The 18137-nt window shown below is 38.7% G+C and overlaps 1 pseudogene; it reads left to right on the forward strand.

Annotated features, from left to right (window-relative positions):
• The first annotated feature begins 3246 nt into the window (after nt 1-3246).
• Nucleotides 3247-4166, forward strand: LOC132421819 (intraflagellar transport protein 20 homolog pseudogene; annotated as a pseudogene).
• Nucleotides 4167-18137: the final 13971 nt, after the last annotated feature.

Here is an 18137-nt window from a genome sequence, read left to right on the forward strand (position 1 = left end):
AGTTAATAGGAAGAAATCATAAGGATCAGATCAGAAATAAATGAAAAAGAAATGAAGGAAACAATAGTAAAGATCAATAAAACTAAAAGTTGGTTCTTTAAGAAGATAAACAAAATTGATAAACCACTAGCCAGACTCACCAAGAAAAAAAGGGAGAAGACTCAAATCAATAGAATTAAAAATAAAAATGGAGAAGTAACAACTGACACTGCAGAAATACAAATAATCATGAGAGATTACTACAAGCAACTCTATGCCAATAAAATGGACAACCTGGAAGAAATGGACAAATTCTTAGAAAAGCACAACATTCTGAGACTGAAGCAGGAAGAAATAGAAAATATAAATAGACCAATCACAAACACTGAAATTGAAACTGTGACTAAAAATCTTCCAACAAACAAAAGCCCAGGACCACATGTCTTCACAGGGGAATTCTATCAAACATTTAGAGAAGAGTTAATGCCTATCCTTCTCAAACTCTTCCAAAATGTAGCAGAGGGAGGAACACTCCCAAACTCATTCTACGAGGACACCATCATCTGGTGTCTGATACCAACACCAGACAAAGATATCAAAAAAAAAGAAAACTATAGACCAATATCACTGATGAACATAGACACAAAAATCCTCAACAAAATACTAGCAAACAGAATCCAACAGCACATTAAAAGGATTGTACACCATGATCAAGTGGGGTTTATCCCAGGAATGCAAGGATTCTTCAATATAAACAAATCATTCAATGTGATACACCATATTAACAAATTGAAGGATAAAAACCATATGATAATCTCAATAGATGCAGAAAAAGATTTTGACAAAATGAAACACATATTTATGATGAAAACTCTCCAGAAAGTAGGCATAGAGGGAACCTACCTCAACATAAGAAAGGCCATGTATGACAAACCCACAGCCAACATCGCTCTCAATGGTGAAAATCTGAAACCATTTCCTCTAAGATCAGGAACAACACAAGGATGCCCACTCTCAACACTATTATTCAACATTGTTTTGGAAGTTTTAGCCACAGCAATCAGAGAAGAAAATCAAATAAAAGGAATCCAAACTGGAAAAGAAGAAGTAAAACTCTCACTGTTTGCAGATGACACGATACTATATAGAGAGAATCCTAAAGATGCTACCAGAAAACCACTAGAGCTAATCAATGAATTTGGTAAAGTAGCAGGATACAAAATTAATGCAAAGGAATCTCTTGCATTCCTATACACTAATGATGAAAAATCTGAAAGAGAAATTAAGGAAACACCCCATTTACCACTGCAACAAAAAGAATAAAATACCTAGGAATAAACCTATCTAAGGAGACAAAAGACCTGTATGCAGAACACTATAAGACACTGATGAAAGAAATTAAAGATGATACAAACAGATGGAGAGATATACCATGTTCTTGGATTGGAAGAATCAACATTGTGAAAATGACTATACTACCTAAAGCAATCTACAGATTCCATGCAATCCCTATCAAATCACCAATGACATTTTTCACAGAACTAGAACAAAAAAATTCACAATTTGTATGGAAATAAAAAAGAACCCGAATAGCCAAAGCAATCTTGAGAAAGAAAAACGGAGCTGGAAGAATCAGGCTCCCTGACTTCAGACTATACTACAAAGCTACAATAATCAAGACAGTATGGTCCTGGCACAAAACCGTAAATATAGATCAATGGAACAGGATAGAAAGCCCAGAGAGAAACCCGTGCACATATGGTCACCTTATTTTTGATAAAGGAGGCAAAAATATACAATGGAGAAAAGACAGCCTCTTCAATAAGTGGTGCTGTGAAAACTGGACAGCTACATGTAAAAGAATGAATTTAGAATACACCCTAACATCATACACAAAAATAAACTCAAAATGGATTAAAGACCTAAATGTAAGGCCAGACACTATCAAACTCTTAGAGGAAAACATAGGCAGAACACTCCATGACATAAATCACAGCAAGATCCTTTTTGACCCACCTCCTAGAGAAATGGAAATAAAAACAAAAATAAACAAATGGGACCTAATGAAACTTAAAAGCTTTTGCACAGCAAAGGAAACCATAAACAAGATGAAAAGACAGCCCTCAGAATGGGAGAAAAATATTTGCAAATGAAGCAACTGACAAAGGATTAATCTCCAAAATTTACAAGCAGCTCTTGCAGCTCAATATCAAAAAAATAAAAAACCCAGTCCAAAAATGGGCAGAAGACCTAAATAGACATTTCTCCAAAGAAGATATACAGATTGCCAACAAACACATGAAAGAATGTTCAACATCATTAATTATTAGAGAAATGTAAATCAAAACTATAATGAGGTATCACCTCACACCAGTCAGAATGGCCATCATAAAAAAATCTCCAAACAATAAATGCTGGAGAGGGTGTGGAGAAAAGGGAATCCTCTTGCACTGTTGGTGGGAATGTAAATTGGTACAGCCACTTGGAGAACAGTATGGAGTTTCCTTAAAAAACTATAAATAGAACTACCATATGACCCAGCAATCCCACTACTGGGCATATACCCTGAGAAAACCATAATTCAAAGAGAGTCATGTACCACAGTGTTCATTGCACACTACTTACGATAGGACGTGGAAGCAACCTAAGTGTCCATTGACAGATGAATGGATAAAGAAGATGTGGCACATATATACAATGGAATATTACACAGCCATAAAATGAAATAAAATTGAGTTATTTGAGTGAGGTGGATGGACCTAGAGTCTGTCATACAGAGTGGAGGAAATCAGAAAGAGAAAACAAATACTGTATTCTAACACATATATATGGAATCTAAAAAAAAAAAAAAAATGGTACTGATGAACCTAGTTGCAGGGCAGGAATAAAGATGTAGACATAGAATGGTTTTGAGGGCACTGGGAGGGGGAAGGGTAAGCTGGGACGAAGTGAGAGAGTAGCATTAACACATATACACTACCAAATGTGAAATAGATAGCTAGTGGGAAGCAGCCGCATAGCACAGGGAGATCAGCTCCGTGCTTTGTGATGACTTATAGGGGTGGGATAAGGAGGATGGGAGGGAGGCTCAAGAGGGAGGGGATATGGGGACATATGTATGCATATGTCCCCATATCCCTGATTCACTTTGGTGTACAACAGAAACTAACACAGTATTGTGAAGCAATTATACTCCAATAAAGATGTATTAAAAAAAAATTCTTGTTTCCCAGCAGGCTCTGCGGTGTAAGAGCTAAAGATGTCGGAAAGTGACGTTAGAGGTAAACAGGTCATGTAGCCTTGGCAGCAGCTGAGGCTGGTGGGCAGGGCTCCGGCTGCCACCGACAGGAGAGGAGCTGCCTACCGCCGTCAGCCTGGGTTGCAGGCACAGCTGCTGCGGGGTGGACAGCCATGGCCAAGGACATCCTGGGTGAAGCAGGGCCGCACTTTGATGAGCTGAACAAGCTGCGGGTGTTGGACCCAGAGGTTACCCAGCAGATCATAGAGCTCAAGGAAGAGTGCAAGGACTTTGTGGACAAAATTGGCCAATTTCATAAAATAGTTGGTGGTTTAATTGAGCTTGTTGACCAACTTGCAAAAGCAGCAGAAAATGAGAGGATGAAGGCCATTGGTGCTCAGAACTTGCTCAAAACTACAGCAAAACAGAGAGAGAGAAAAAAAAAAAAAACACACACACACACACAGAGAAGCCCAACAGCAGCAACTCCAGGCACTAATAGCAGAAAAGAAAATGCAGCTTGGAAGGTATCAGGTTGAGTATGAAGCTTTGTGTAAAGTAGAACCAGAACAAAATGAATTTATTGACCAATTTTTTTTCAGAAATGAACTGAAAATTTCATTTTCTAGCAAAAGGGCAAAAAAAGAAAAGAAAAACTACAACCCCCAAACCAAAAAAACCTCTGTACAATTCCACTGACTTGACTAATGACCCAAGTGTGTCGTGTGAGATGGTGTGTGAGGAATGCAGCAACTCTGAAGGCAATAAAACAAATCTGGGGGAGCTTGTTTCAGATGTCAGTGCCTATCTGCAGGCGAACACCCAGTGGCCATTGTGGTCCAGGTTCTCACCTCTTGCATTCTCAGTCTGAGCTGAGCAGCCTGTAAACTTTTTTTTTTTTTGTAAATTCACAAAGCCTTGGAAGGAAAAGCAATAAATTATTACTTTTTTAAAAAGAAGACATTTCTAATGGCACTGGTTGCGTGAATGAATCAGGATAATCTTATTTCTGTAAGATGTGTTCACCACTCTGTGCTGCGTATTACACACTCCCTATGGAAACGTGTAAAATATGTCAAGACTGCTAGTGGCATGAATGAATCCGTATCATGTTTTTGTGTGGAACAGTGTGTTTCCCACTCTGTACTGCAAGTTATACACTCTCCCAAGTCCTAGCCCGAGCCCAAGGCTGAATTTAAATCCAACAACAAACACCAACATGAATACAAACATGAACACGTACACAAACCAGACCCAACTCCAACACTGAATCATGACCTTATTCCTGCCCTAATCCTCATCCTAACCATAACATTTACCCCAAATTATAACCCTAAATCTGACTTTATCCTTATCCAACCCCAACCTTGACCCTCATTCTATAGGTCTTAAATTTCTATCTTGACCGTAACCCTCAAAAGTTGACCTTGATTTTAACCTTAATATTGTCATTGAAATTGAGCCTTGCCTGATTATCATGGTACTTTCAGACCCGTATTCTGTCTCTACTATATGACCTTTTCTATCACTGACTTTTTTTTTTTTTTTTTTTGGTTGCATCGGGTCTTAGTTGCGGCGCACAGGATCTTCGCTGTGGCATGTGGGATCACTTGTCTCTAGTTGTGGTGCACGGGCTCAATAGTTGCCCCATGGCATGTGGGATCTTAGTTCCCCGACCAGGGGTCAAACCCATGTCCCCTGTACTGGAAGGTGGATTCTTAACCACTAGACCACCAGGGAAGTCCCTCTATCACTGACTTTTAATTTGACCATGACCTTAATCTCCTATATCTGTGGGGTTGTTTTGGACCATGAACTTTACCTTGATCTTGAACTTGAATCTGACTTTTACCTTGACCCTGAGAGTCGAAATACTGCCATTGACTCTGTCCTAATGGAAATTTGTCCTGACCTTGGTGTTTTGGTCTTGACCTTGAAGATGACCTTGACCTTTTTCAGATGCATATCATGTGTGAAACTTTCTCTCTAACTTTATTCCTTACTGACCAATAATTTGATCTTGATTTTTACCTTGAAGTTGACACTGACCATTTTTAATCTCTGTTCTGTCCTTTCATTTCTTGCTTTTCTATTACAAATTGATTATTTCGAACCTTGCATTTGAATCTTGACATCTCCTTTGACCTCACTTTGTCCATATCCTTTGTCCTTTAACTTGATCTTCACACTGATTCACAATATATTCCAACCTTGATTATCATCCTATCAGTTTACACCACTGAAATCCAATTTGAACTTGACCTGTCCTTTAATACAACCTTTAATTTACCTAAAGGTGACCATTACCTTACCTTGAACTAGAGTTTGCACCAATTACCCTATATCCTGTCCTTGTCTATCTCCCTGACATTTCTATCATTGATGGATAATTGGACCCTGATCTTGACCTTGGCTTAACTTCGAATATTACCTTTAAAATCTTGAACTTGAGTCCAAACAAATCCTGTCCTTGTCTATCATCCTGTCCATTTTATCTCTAACTGAAAATTTGAACTTGACCATGATTTTTTAAAATTATTATTATTTTATTTTTGGCTGCATTGGGTCTTCGTTGCTGCACGCGGGCTTTCTCTGGTTGTGGTGAGCGGGGGCTACTCTTCGTTGCGGTGCGCAGGCTTCTCATTGTGGTGGCTTCTCTTGTTGTGGTGTATGGGCTCTAGGTGCACAGGCTTCAGTAGTTGTGGCACGTGGGCTCAGTAGTTGTAGCTTGCAGGCTCTAGAGCGCAGGCTCAGTAGTTGTGGCGCATGGGCTTAGTTGCTCCGCAGCATGTGGGATCTTCCTGGACCAAGGCTCGAACCTGTGTCTCCTACATTGGCAGGTGGATCTTAACCACTGCACCACCAGGGAAACCGTTGACCATGATTTTTACCTTTTCCTTTACCTTCATTTTCATATTGACCCTTCATTAGAACATTTTCTATCCCTAATTTTGATTCTATCATCCTGCCCATCTTCACCATCAACTGATAATATAATCTTGACCTTGAATTTGAACTTGATCTTAAACTTGATCTCACACTTGGTGTGACCAACTGCAAACCTTGAACCTTTTTAGAACTGTAAGAATATCATTTAAAAAAAAAAGAATATCATTATGACCATTTCTTTCATTGATTGGGGATTTGACCTTGATCTTGGCATTAACATAATTTTGAACTTGATAGAGATCCTTGTCTCCTGCTATGTTTCAAATATTTGTGTCCCCTCGAAACTCATGTTAAAATTCTAATGCCCATTTTATGTGTATTAGGATGTGGGACCTTTGGGAGATAATTAGGTCAGGAGGGCAGAGCCCTAATGAATGAGATTAATGCCCTTATAAAAGAGGCCCAAGGGAATTCCCTGGCAGTCCAGTGGTTAGGACTCAGCACTTCCACTGCAGGGGGCACAAGTTCAATCCTGGCCAGGGAACTAAAATCCGCAAACTGCGTGGCACAGCCCAAAAAAAAAAAAAAAAAAGAGGTCTGAGAGAGCGCCCTCACCCCTTCCACCGTGTGAGGATATAAGAATTCTGCAACAGGGAAGAGGGTTCTCACCAGAACCCAACCATAGCACCCTTACCTTGGATTTCTGGTGTCCAAATAAATTCATGTTGTTTATAAGCCACCCTGTCTGTGGTATTTTGGTATAGCAGCCTGAACAGACTAAGACATGTCCCTATCTTCCTGATAGTCTTCTTAATAACTGATAATTTGATTTCTCTTGACCTTGACCTTCACCTTTCCTTGACCTTTTCAGACTAATATCCTATATCAGACTATATTTTCATATCTCTAACACTGACTATTTGAACCAGGCTTATATTTTTACCTTGATCTTGACCTCACCTTGACCTTGACACCTTTCAGGCCCATATCCTGTCCTTATCATGACAACTTTCGGTAACACTGAATGATTATTTTAATTTGACCTTAACCTTCACCTTTATATTGACTGATACAGACCAACTCTTGTCCTTCACAATCTTCAATGTTCGTTTCTACCCCGACTGAAAACTTAAACTTGAATTTGACCCTGAATATGAACCTGACCTGGCATTTTTCTTGACCTTTATCTATTCCAGTTTTGTGCTCTGTTCCTATCATCCTGAAATTCTCTACGACTAATAATTTTCCTTTGACCTCAACTTAATACCTTTAACTTTGCCTTGACCCTTATTTTAAACAAATCCTGTCCGCTATCTACTGTACTGATCCTTTCTATCACTAATTTTTAATATGACCTTGATTTTGGCTTTTTATGATACTGAACTTGACCATGGCCTAATTTTGACCTTCACCCTTTTCAGAACCATAGTCTCTGTAGAAATATTATCCTCCCCATTTCTAATAATGAGTGAGAATTTGACCTTGATCTTGTTGACTTGACTTTGAAATTGACATAATCTTGAACTTGATATAAACACTAGTTGAATATATCGTGTCTCTGACTGTCTTCCTGAATTACTCTCTCTGTGACCAATAATTTGACCTTGGCCTGACATTGTGACCTGACTGTGAACTTGACTTTGCCCTTTTTCACCCATGTTCCTCTTTTCACCTATGTCCTGTCCCTTACAATTGTCTTGATCTTCTCTATTACTGACCAATAATTTGTCCTTGGCTTAAACCTCAACCTTGCTCTTGCCCTTGCCCTTTCCCTCGAACTTGATCTGGACTTGACCTTGACTCTTCTCAGACCCATATCCTGTATCCTGACAATTTTTATTACTGACTGATTATGTGACCTTGATCTGGGCTTTTACATTGACTCTGTTTCAGATCAAACCCTGCCATTGACCATCATCAATGTATATTTCTATCACTGACTAATAATTTGACCCTGACCTTGACCTTTTGAAGACCCATATACTGTCCTTGACTACCATCCTCATAATTTCTATCACTGCCTGAAATTTTTACTACAGTTGAGTTTGGCCTTGAATATCACCTTGAATTTGACCTCAGGTTGACCCTGGCCTCAATGCTTTTCAGACTCTTATCCTGTGTTGGGTAAAGAACCTATACCACCACCTCTGCCACTCTCAGGTGCCACAGACCAAAAGTAGCAGTGAGGTCAAGACACGTGGACAGATGAAAGCCAGCACATGTGCAGTTCAAGCAGGAGTCATCTTGGATGGTGGAAAGTCTATAGCCCATTATTCTGAATAGCCAAAGATTAGCATATCACCACCATTCTGGTGGCCCAATCTGGCTGCCAGGTCAGAAAATGCACCCCTACCCACATCAGTATGCAATATCTACACCACAGGCTGACTTCCTGGAACTTCAACCTAGCCACTGGGACCCGCAACAGCCTCATCACTGAGACCTAGAACACTGTGGGCCATCTGGTCACCTCCTTATATGGAGTGGCAGGAAGGCCTGGATCCCCATGTGCCCCCACTCCAGACCCAGGCAAGGAGGGTACAGTCCAAGCCTTCAGAAGAGGACTTGGAAACATTTTCAGGAAGCTCATCAGATGACCCAATCCCATACATCCTACTCCTGGTCTCCTGGGACAGTCTTAGCTGGTGGGAGGGTCCCCCACATGCCAATCAACCCACCTGCACTATCCTAGGTAATACCTGAACAGTGACAGTGGCCTCCCTCCCCTATGTGTAAGTAAATATGTGGCAAATGTTTTCCCCTACCACATTGGGCATAGCAGAACAACCCTGCTATCATTGCCAGCCTCCTGAAACTCTGACTCAGGCCATAAAGGCCAGATTCAATTCCATTCCAGGGACACCCAGAGGTCTGGAGGAGCCACATAAAGGCAAAAGCCAGTCAACTCCCAATAGCCATCTTGAGCAGGAATAGGCCTATTCCAGGTCCTTGCGTGGGGGCAAGAACTCTGCCACTTACCTGGCCTCATCCCAGTTCCTCTCATAATCTTGGCCTGGGAAGGTTGAATGGCTGACTTGGGATAGTACCTCTTCTGAAGGGAGAACTAGAAAAAATGTCAACGTGTACATGTAGCAACCATGCCCCATGTGGTCTCATGGCAGTGTTAGGGTACTCTTCTTGGGCCTCTGGCCATCTCCACAAAGGGGAACTTAGAAGAAATTTTAGGAAGCACATCCAGCAACTGAGTCCCATGAGGAGCCACAGCAGGGCCAAGCATTTGGAGAATTCACATTTCCTGATTTTAAAACTTATTACAAAGCTACAGTCATCAAAACAACGTGGTACTGGAATTTTAAAAGACATGTAGACCAATGGAATAGAATAGAGAGCTCAGAGATAAACTCTCACATATATGGTCAAGTGACTTTTAACAAGGGTGCCAAGGCCATTCAATAGTGAAAAGGATAGCCTTTTCAACAAATGATGCTAGAAAATCTAGATCTCCACATGAAAAAGAATGAAGTTGAACCCTTACCTAACACCAAATACAAAAATTAACTTAAAATGGATCAAAGAACTAAACAGGAGACCTAAAATTATTAAGCTCTTAGAAGAAAACATAGTTGAAAATATTCATGACATTATATTTAGCAATGATTTCTTGGATATGATACCAAAACATAAGCAACAAAAATTAAAATAGGTAAATTGGACTACATCAAAAGTTTAAACTTTTGTGCATCAAAGAATATAATCAATGGAGTGAAAATGCAACCCACAGAAAGAGAGAAATAGTTTCAAATCATATATTTGATGACTTTAATATCCAGAATATATAAAGAACTCCTATAGCTCAACAACAAAAAAACCCAAATAACTTGATTTAAATATGGAGAAAAAACTTGAATAGACATTTCTCCAAAGATGATATTACAAATGACCAACAACCATATATAAAGAAGCTCAACATTACTAATCATTAGGGAAATACAAATCAAAACCACAATGAGATATCTGCACACCCACTAGGATAGCTGCTATCAAAAAAAAAAAAAAAAAAAAAAAAACAGAAAATAACAAGTGTTTGTGAGGAAACAGAGATATTGGAACCTTCCCGTACTGCTGGTAGGAAGGTAAAATAGTGCAGTCACTATGAAAAACAGTCTGGCAGTTTCTCAGAAAAATAAAAATATAATTACCATATGAGCCAGCAATTTCCCTTTGTGTATATGGCCAAAAGAATTAAATACAAGGTTTCAAAGAGATATTTGTACATCCACATTCATAGCAGCATTGCTCAAAATAGCCAAAAAGGAGAAGCAACCCAAGCGATTGATGAATGAATTAACAAATGTGGTATAGCCATACAATGGAATATTATTCAGCCTTAAAAATTAATGAAATTCTGACACACATTAAAACATGGGTAAAAACTTAAGACATTATATGTTATAGCAGGAAAAATAAGGCACAGACCAACATCAGAGAGACCTGAGACATCCAGTAGTAACCCACAGGGTCCTTTCTCAGTCTCACAGAATATATTTCATCTTCAGATCATGAATCACCAAAATTGTGTGAGACATCTTGGTCTCAGTGGAGCCACAGCCTCATCTGAGGAACAGTTTGTAATGCCTTTCTGAGCACACCACCAAAGGCAGGTTGCATAACCGGTCTCAACAGTAGAAATCAAAGAACATAACTGAAACCAATTGCAAACCGTCAATCTGTATGTTTTTAAAACCAGAACTGATAAACTGCTAAGGCTTCACCCTCATGTTCTGCAGACCCTAGCACAGATCTATATCAATCACTAGCTAGCCACATTTCATTCCGTTTTTGCCAAGAGTCAGAACCAAGACACTGGTGTTTCAAAGATAAACCAGGGTTGAAACAGAGTACCTGAGATTAGACCTGTACTTACATGGTCCAAGTCTCTGACCGTTAGTCAAGCATTTTGAATTACAAACCACTCATTATCCTTCCTTCTGAATCATTCAACATTTATAAAACAAAAGAAGTAGAAATATATTACTAATTATTTGTATCTTGCAATGAAGGATAGATATTGCTTGAAAGAAACATTTCAGTTTACCAAATATTACAACACAGACTTATTCATAACCAAGTACAAACACGACAACTGGAAAGAAGAGAAAGGGAAATCTCTCCCAGCAGCCTCAGGAGCAGCAGATTAAATCTCCACAATCACTTTGATGTACCTGCATCTGTGGAATACCTAAATAGACAACGAATCATCCCAAATTGAGGAGGTGGACTTTGAGAGCAAGATTTATTATTTTTTCCCCTTTTCCTCTTTTTGTGAGTGTGTATGTGTATGCTTCTGTGTGAGATTTTGTCTGTATAGCTTTGCTTTCACCATTTGTCCTAGGGTTCTATCCTTCCTTTTTTTTTTTTACTTTTTTAAAAATAATTTTTATGAATAATTATTTTTTTATTTTAATTACTTTACTTTATTTTATTTTACCTTACTTTATTTTCTTTTCTTTTATCCTCTTTCTTTCTTTCTACTTTTTCTCCCTTTTATTCTGAGCCGTGTGGATGAAAGGCTCTTGGTGCTCCAGCCAGGAGTCAGTGCTGTGCCTCTGAGGTGGGAGAGCCAACTTCAGGACACTAGTCCACAAGAGACCTCCCAGCTCCAAGTAATATCAAACTGCGAAAATCTCCCAATATCTCCATCTCAACACCAACACCCAGCTTCACTCAATGACGAGCAAGCTACAGTGCTGGACACCCTATGCCAAACAACTAGCAAGACAGGAACACATTAGCAGAGAGGCTGCCTAAAATCATAATAAGGCCACAGACACCCCAAAACACACCACCAGACGTGGACCTGCCCACCAGAAAGACAAGATTCAGCCTCATCCACCAGAACACAGGCACTAGTCCCCCTCTACCAGGAAGCCTACACAACCCACTGAACCAACTTTAGCCACTGGGGACAGACACCAAAAACAACAGGAACTACGAACCTGCAGCCTGCAAAAAGGAGACCCCAAACACAGTAAGATAAGCAAAATGAAAAGACAGAAAAACACACAGCAGATGAAGGAGCAATATAAAAACCCACCAGACCTAACAAATGAAGAGGAAATGGGCAGTCTACCTGAAAAAGAATTCAGAATAATGATAGTAAAGATGATCCAAAATCTTGGAAATAGAATAGAGAAAATGCAAGAAACATTTAACAAGGACCTAGAAGAACTAAAGATGAAACAAGCAATGATGAACAACACAATAAGTGAAATTAAAAATACTCTAGAAGGGATCAATAGCAGAATAACTGAGGCAGAAGAACGGATAAGTGACCTGGAAGATAAAGTAGTGGAAATAACTACTGCAGAGCAGAATAAAGAAAAAAGAATGAAAAGAACTGAGGACAGTATCAGAGACCTCTGGGACAACATTAAACACACCAACATTCGAATTATAGGGGTCCCAGAAGAAGAAGAGAAAAAGAAAGGGACTGAGAAAATATTTGAAGAGATTATAGTTGAAAACTTCCCTAATATGGGAAAGGAAATAGTTCATCAAGTCCAGGAAGCACAGAGAGTCCCATACAGGATAAATCCAAGGAGAAACACGCCAAGACACATATTAATCAAACTGTCAAAAATTAAATACAAAGAAAACATATTAAAAGCAGCAAGGGACAAACAACAAATAACACACAAGGGAATCCCCATAAGGTTAACAGCTGATCTTTCAGCAAAAACTCTGCAAGCCAGAAGGGACTGGCAGGACATATTTAAAGTAATGAAGGAGAAAAACCTATAACCAAGATTACTCTACCCAGCAAGGATCTCATTCAGATTTGATGGAGAAATTAAAATCTTTACAGACAAGCAAAAGCTGAGAGAGTTCAGCACCACCAAACCAGCTTTACAACAAATTCTAAAGGATCTTCTCTAGGCAAGAAACACAAGAGAAGGAAAAGACCTACAATAACAAACCCAAAACAATTAAGAAAATGGGAATAGTAACATACATAGCGATAATTACCTTAAATGTAAATGGATTAAATGCTCTCACCAAAAGACACAGACTGGCTGAATGGATACAAAAGCAAGACCCATATATATATGCTGTCTACAAGAGACCCACTTCAGACCTAGGGACACATACAGACTGAAAGTGAGGGGATGGAAAAAGATATTCCATGCAAATGGAAACCAAAAGAAAGCTGGAGTAGCAATTCTCATATAAGAAAAAATAGACTTTAAAATAAAGACTATTCGAAGAGACAAAGAAGGACACTACATAATGATCAAAGGATTGATCCAAGAAGAAGATATAACAATTGTAAATATTTATGCACCCAACATAGGAGCACCTCAATACATAAGGCAAATACTAACAGCCATAAAAGGGGAAATGGACAGTAAGACATTCATAGTAGGGGACTTTAACACCCCACTTTCACCAATGGACAGATCATCCAAAATGAAAATAAATAAGGAAACACAAGCTTTAAATGATACATTAAACAAGATGGACTTAATTGATATTTATAGGACACTCCATCCAAAAACAACAGAATTCACATTTTTCTCAAGTGCTCATGGAACATTCTCCAGGATAGATCATATCTTCGGTCACAAATCAAGCCTTGATAAATTTAAGAAAATTGAAATTGTATCAAGTATCTTTTCCAACCACAACGCTATGAGACTAGATATCAATTACAGGAAAAGATCTGTAAAAAATACAAACACATGGAGGCTAAACAATACACTACTTAATAACAAAGGGATCACTGAAGAAATCAAAGAGGAAATTAAAAAATACCTAGAAACAAATGACAATGGAGACACGAGGACCCAAAACCTATGGGATGCAGCAAAAGCATTTCTAAGAGGGAAGTTTATAGCAATACAAGCCCACCTTAAGAAACAGGAAACATTTCGAATAAACAACCTAACCTTGCACCTAAAGCAATTAGAGAAATAAGAACAAAAAACCCCCCAAGTTAGCAGAAGGCAAGAAATCATAAAAATCAGATCAGAAATAAATGAAAAAGAAATGAAGGAAATGATAGCAAAGATCAATAAAACTAAAAGCTGGTTCTTTGAGAAGATAAACAAAATAGATAAACCATTAGCCAGACTCATCAAGAAAAAAAGGGAGAAGACTCAAATCAATAGAATTAGAAATGAAAACGGAGAAATAAAAACTGACACTGCAGAAATACAAAAGATCATGAGCGATTACTACAAGCAACTCTATGACAATAAAATGGACAACCTGGAAGAAATGGACAAATTATTAGAAATGCACAACCTGCTAAGACTGAATCAGGAAGAAATAGAAAATATGAACAGACCAATCACAAGCAATGAAATTGAAACTGTGATTAAAAATCTTCCAACAAACAAAAGCCCAGGACGAGATGGCTTCACAGGCGAATTCTATCAAACATTTAGAGAAGAGCTAACACCTATCCTTCTCAAACTCTTCCAAAATACAGCAGAGGGAGGAACACTCCCAAACTCATTCTACGAGGCCACCATCACCCTGATACCAAAACCAGACAAGGATGTCACAAAGAAAGAAAACTACAGGCCAATATCACTGATGAACATAGATGCAAAAATCCTCAACAAAATACTAGCAAACAGAATCCAACAGCACATTAATAGCATCATACACCATGATCAAGTGGGGTTTATTCCAGGAATGCAAGGATTATTCAATATACGCAAATCAATCAATGTGATACACCATATTAACAAATTGAAGGAGAAAAATGGTCATCTCAATAGATGCAGAGAAAGCTTTTGACAAAATTCAACACCCATTTATGATAAAAAAAAATCCAGAAAGTAGGCATAGAGGGAACTTTCCTCAACATAATAAAGGCCATATATGACAAACCCATAGCCAACATTGTCCTCAATGGTGAAAAACTGAAACCATTTCCACTAAGATCAGGAACAAGACAAGGTTGCCCACTCTCAACACTATTATTCAACATAGTTTTGGAAGTTTTAGCCACAGTAATCAGAGAAGAAAAGGAAAGAAAAGGAATCCAAATCGGAAAAGAAGAAATAAAGCTGTCACTGTTTGCAGATGACATGATACTATACATAGAGAATCCTAAAGGTGCTACCAGAAAACTACTAGAGCCAATCAATGAATTTGGTAAAGTAGCAGGATACAAAATTAATGCACAGAAATCTCTGGCATTCCTATACACTAATGATGAAAAATCTGAAAGTGAAATTAAGAAAACACTCCCATTTACCACTGCAACAAAAAGAATAAAATATCTAGGAATAAACCTACCTAAGGAGACAAAAGACCTGTATGCAGAAAATTATAAGACACTGATGAAAGAAATTAAAGATGATACAAATAGATGGAGAGATATACCATGTTTTTGGATTGGAAGAATCAACATTGTGAAAATGACTCTACTACCCAAAGCAATCTACAGATTCCATGCAATCCCTATCAAACTACCACTGGCATTTTTCACAGAACTAGAACAAAAAATTTCACAATTTGTATGGAAACACAAAAGACCCCGAATAGCCAAAGTAATCTTGAGAACGAAAAACGGAGCTGGAGGAATCAGGCTCCCTCACTTCAGATTATACTACAAAGCTACAGTAATCAAGACAGTATGGTACTGGCACAAAAACAGAAATATAGATCAATGGAACAGGATAGAAAGCCCAGAGATAAACCCATGCACATATGGTCACCTTATCTTTGATAAAGGAGGCAGGAATGTACAGTGGAGAAAGGACAACCTCTTCATTAAGTGGTGCTGGGAAAACTGGACAGGTACATGTAAAAGTATGAGATTAGATCACTCCCTAACACCATACACAAAAATAAGCTCAAAATGGATTAAAGACCTAAATGTAAGGCCAGAAACTATCAAACTCTTAGAGGAAAACATAGGCAGAACACTCTATGACATAAATCACAGCAGGATCCTTTTTGACCCAGCTCCTAGAGAAATGGAAATAAAAACAAAAATAAACAAATGGGACCTAATGAAACTTAAAAGCTTTTGCACAGCAAAGGAAACCATAAACAAGACCAAAAGACAACCCTCAGAATGGGAGAAAATATTTGCAAATGAAGCAACTGACAAAGGATTAATCTCCAAAATTTACAAGCAGCTCATGCAGGTCATAACAAAAAAACAAGCAACCCAATCCAAAAATGGGCTGAAGACCTAAATAGACATTTCTCCAAAGAAGATATACAGACTGCCAACAAACACATGAAAGAATGCTCAACATCATTAATCATTAGAGAAATGCAAATCAAAACTACAATGAGATATCATCTCACACCAGTCAGAATGGCCATTATCAAAAAATCTCCAAACAATAAATGCTGGAGAGGGTGTGGAGAAAAGGAACACTCTTGCACTGCTGGTGGGAATGTGAATTGGTACAGCCACTATGGAGAACAGTATGGAGGTTCCTTAAAAAACTACAAATAGAACTACCATATGACCCAGCAATCCCACTACTGGGTATATACCCTGAGAAAACCATAATTCAAAAAGAGTCATGTACCAAAATGTTCATTGCAGCTCTATTTACAATAGCCAGGAGATGGAAACAACCTAAGTGTCCATCATCGGATGAATGGATAAAGAAGATGTGGCACATATATACAATGGAATATTACTCAGCCATAAAAAGAAATGAAATTGAGCTATTTGTAATGAGGTGGATGGACCTAGAGTCTGTCATACAGAGTGAAGTAAGTCAGAAAGAGAAAGACAAATACCGTATGTTAACACGTATATATGGAGTTTAAGGAAAAAAAATGTCATGAGGAACCTAGGGGTAAGACAGGAATAACGACACAGACCTACTAGAGAATGGACTTGAGGATATGGGGAGGGGGAAGGGTAAGCTGGGACAAAGTGAGAGAGTGGCATGGACATATATACACTACCAACGTAAAATAGATAGCTAGTGGGAAGCAGCCGCATAGCATAGGGAGATCAGCTCAGTGCTTTGTGACCACCTAGAGGGGTGGGATAAGGAGGTGGGAGGGAGGGAGACGCAAGAGGGAAGAGATATGGGAACATATGTATATGTATAACTGATTCACTTTTTTATAAAGCAGAAACTAACACACCATTTTAAAGCAATTATACTCCAATAAAGATGCAAAAAAAAATTGACAACTCTTTTACCTCCTTCCATTATTAAACATGAACTTTATGAAAAGTATCGATAGACTGATGTAATGAAACAGTTAACTGATTATTAACAAAATCTGTTCTTTCTCTAGCCAATCAGCTTTCCTCAGAAGAACAGCCTGTGGGGGTTTTAATTCATTCTCCCAATAAATTTGATCACTGATACCAGTTTAATAGTAAAATCAAATTTACCTTATTAACTATACCAGTATTACACCAAAATGTGGTTCACTATAAGTAAAGATTCTTACAAAATAAATCAGTTAAATTACAGTAGTATTTTTTTCAGCCTTCTCAGCAAAATCAGTCTTTGTACATATGCTGTCATGGATCAGGGTGTAAGTCACAGGTCGAGTCTCAGTTAATTATGGATTCCAGAGCTCTCATAGGCAGAACTATTGCCCTGTTTCATATACTTAACACCACTGAACTGTACACTTTAAAATTATTAGGATTATAAATTTTATGTTATGTGTATTTTTGAATAAATAAATAAATATTTTTCAAAACATTTTCAATTCCCCCTCCAGAGGAAGGGCACTGACTTGGGATGGGGAGAATGCCCTGAGAAGGTGCCCAGGGCCTGGCAGCATCCCACATGGGGCCCAGTTGTTGAATAAGCACCCCACACACACAAATTTTTCTGTCTCCCTCCAGAGGAGGCAACTATCCAGAGCCATCCAGGGCGGCATCCTGTGCCAATATGGGACCCCACATGAGCACCTTTCATCACGTTCATCTCACAGAAATGCCTTTCAATCCCCCTTTCATGGTGAGGACCAGCCAGTCACAGAGGTCTGGGGAGAAGGCCTTGGGCCTGACCAAAGTCCCAGGCAGGTCCTAATTGTTAGATATGCCTCCCAAAAGATT

Source organism: Delphinus delphis, chromosome 3 (assembly GCF_949987515.2).
Source record: "Delphinus delphis chromosome 3, mDelDel1.2, whole genome shotgun sequence".
Classification (NCBI taxonomy): Eukaryota; Metazoa; Chordata; class Mammalia; order Artiodactyla; family Delphinidae; genus Delphinus; species Delphinus delphis.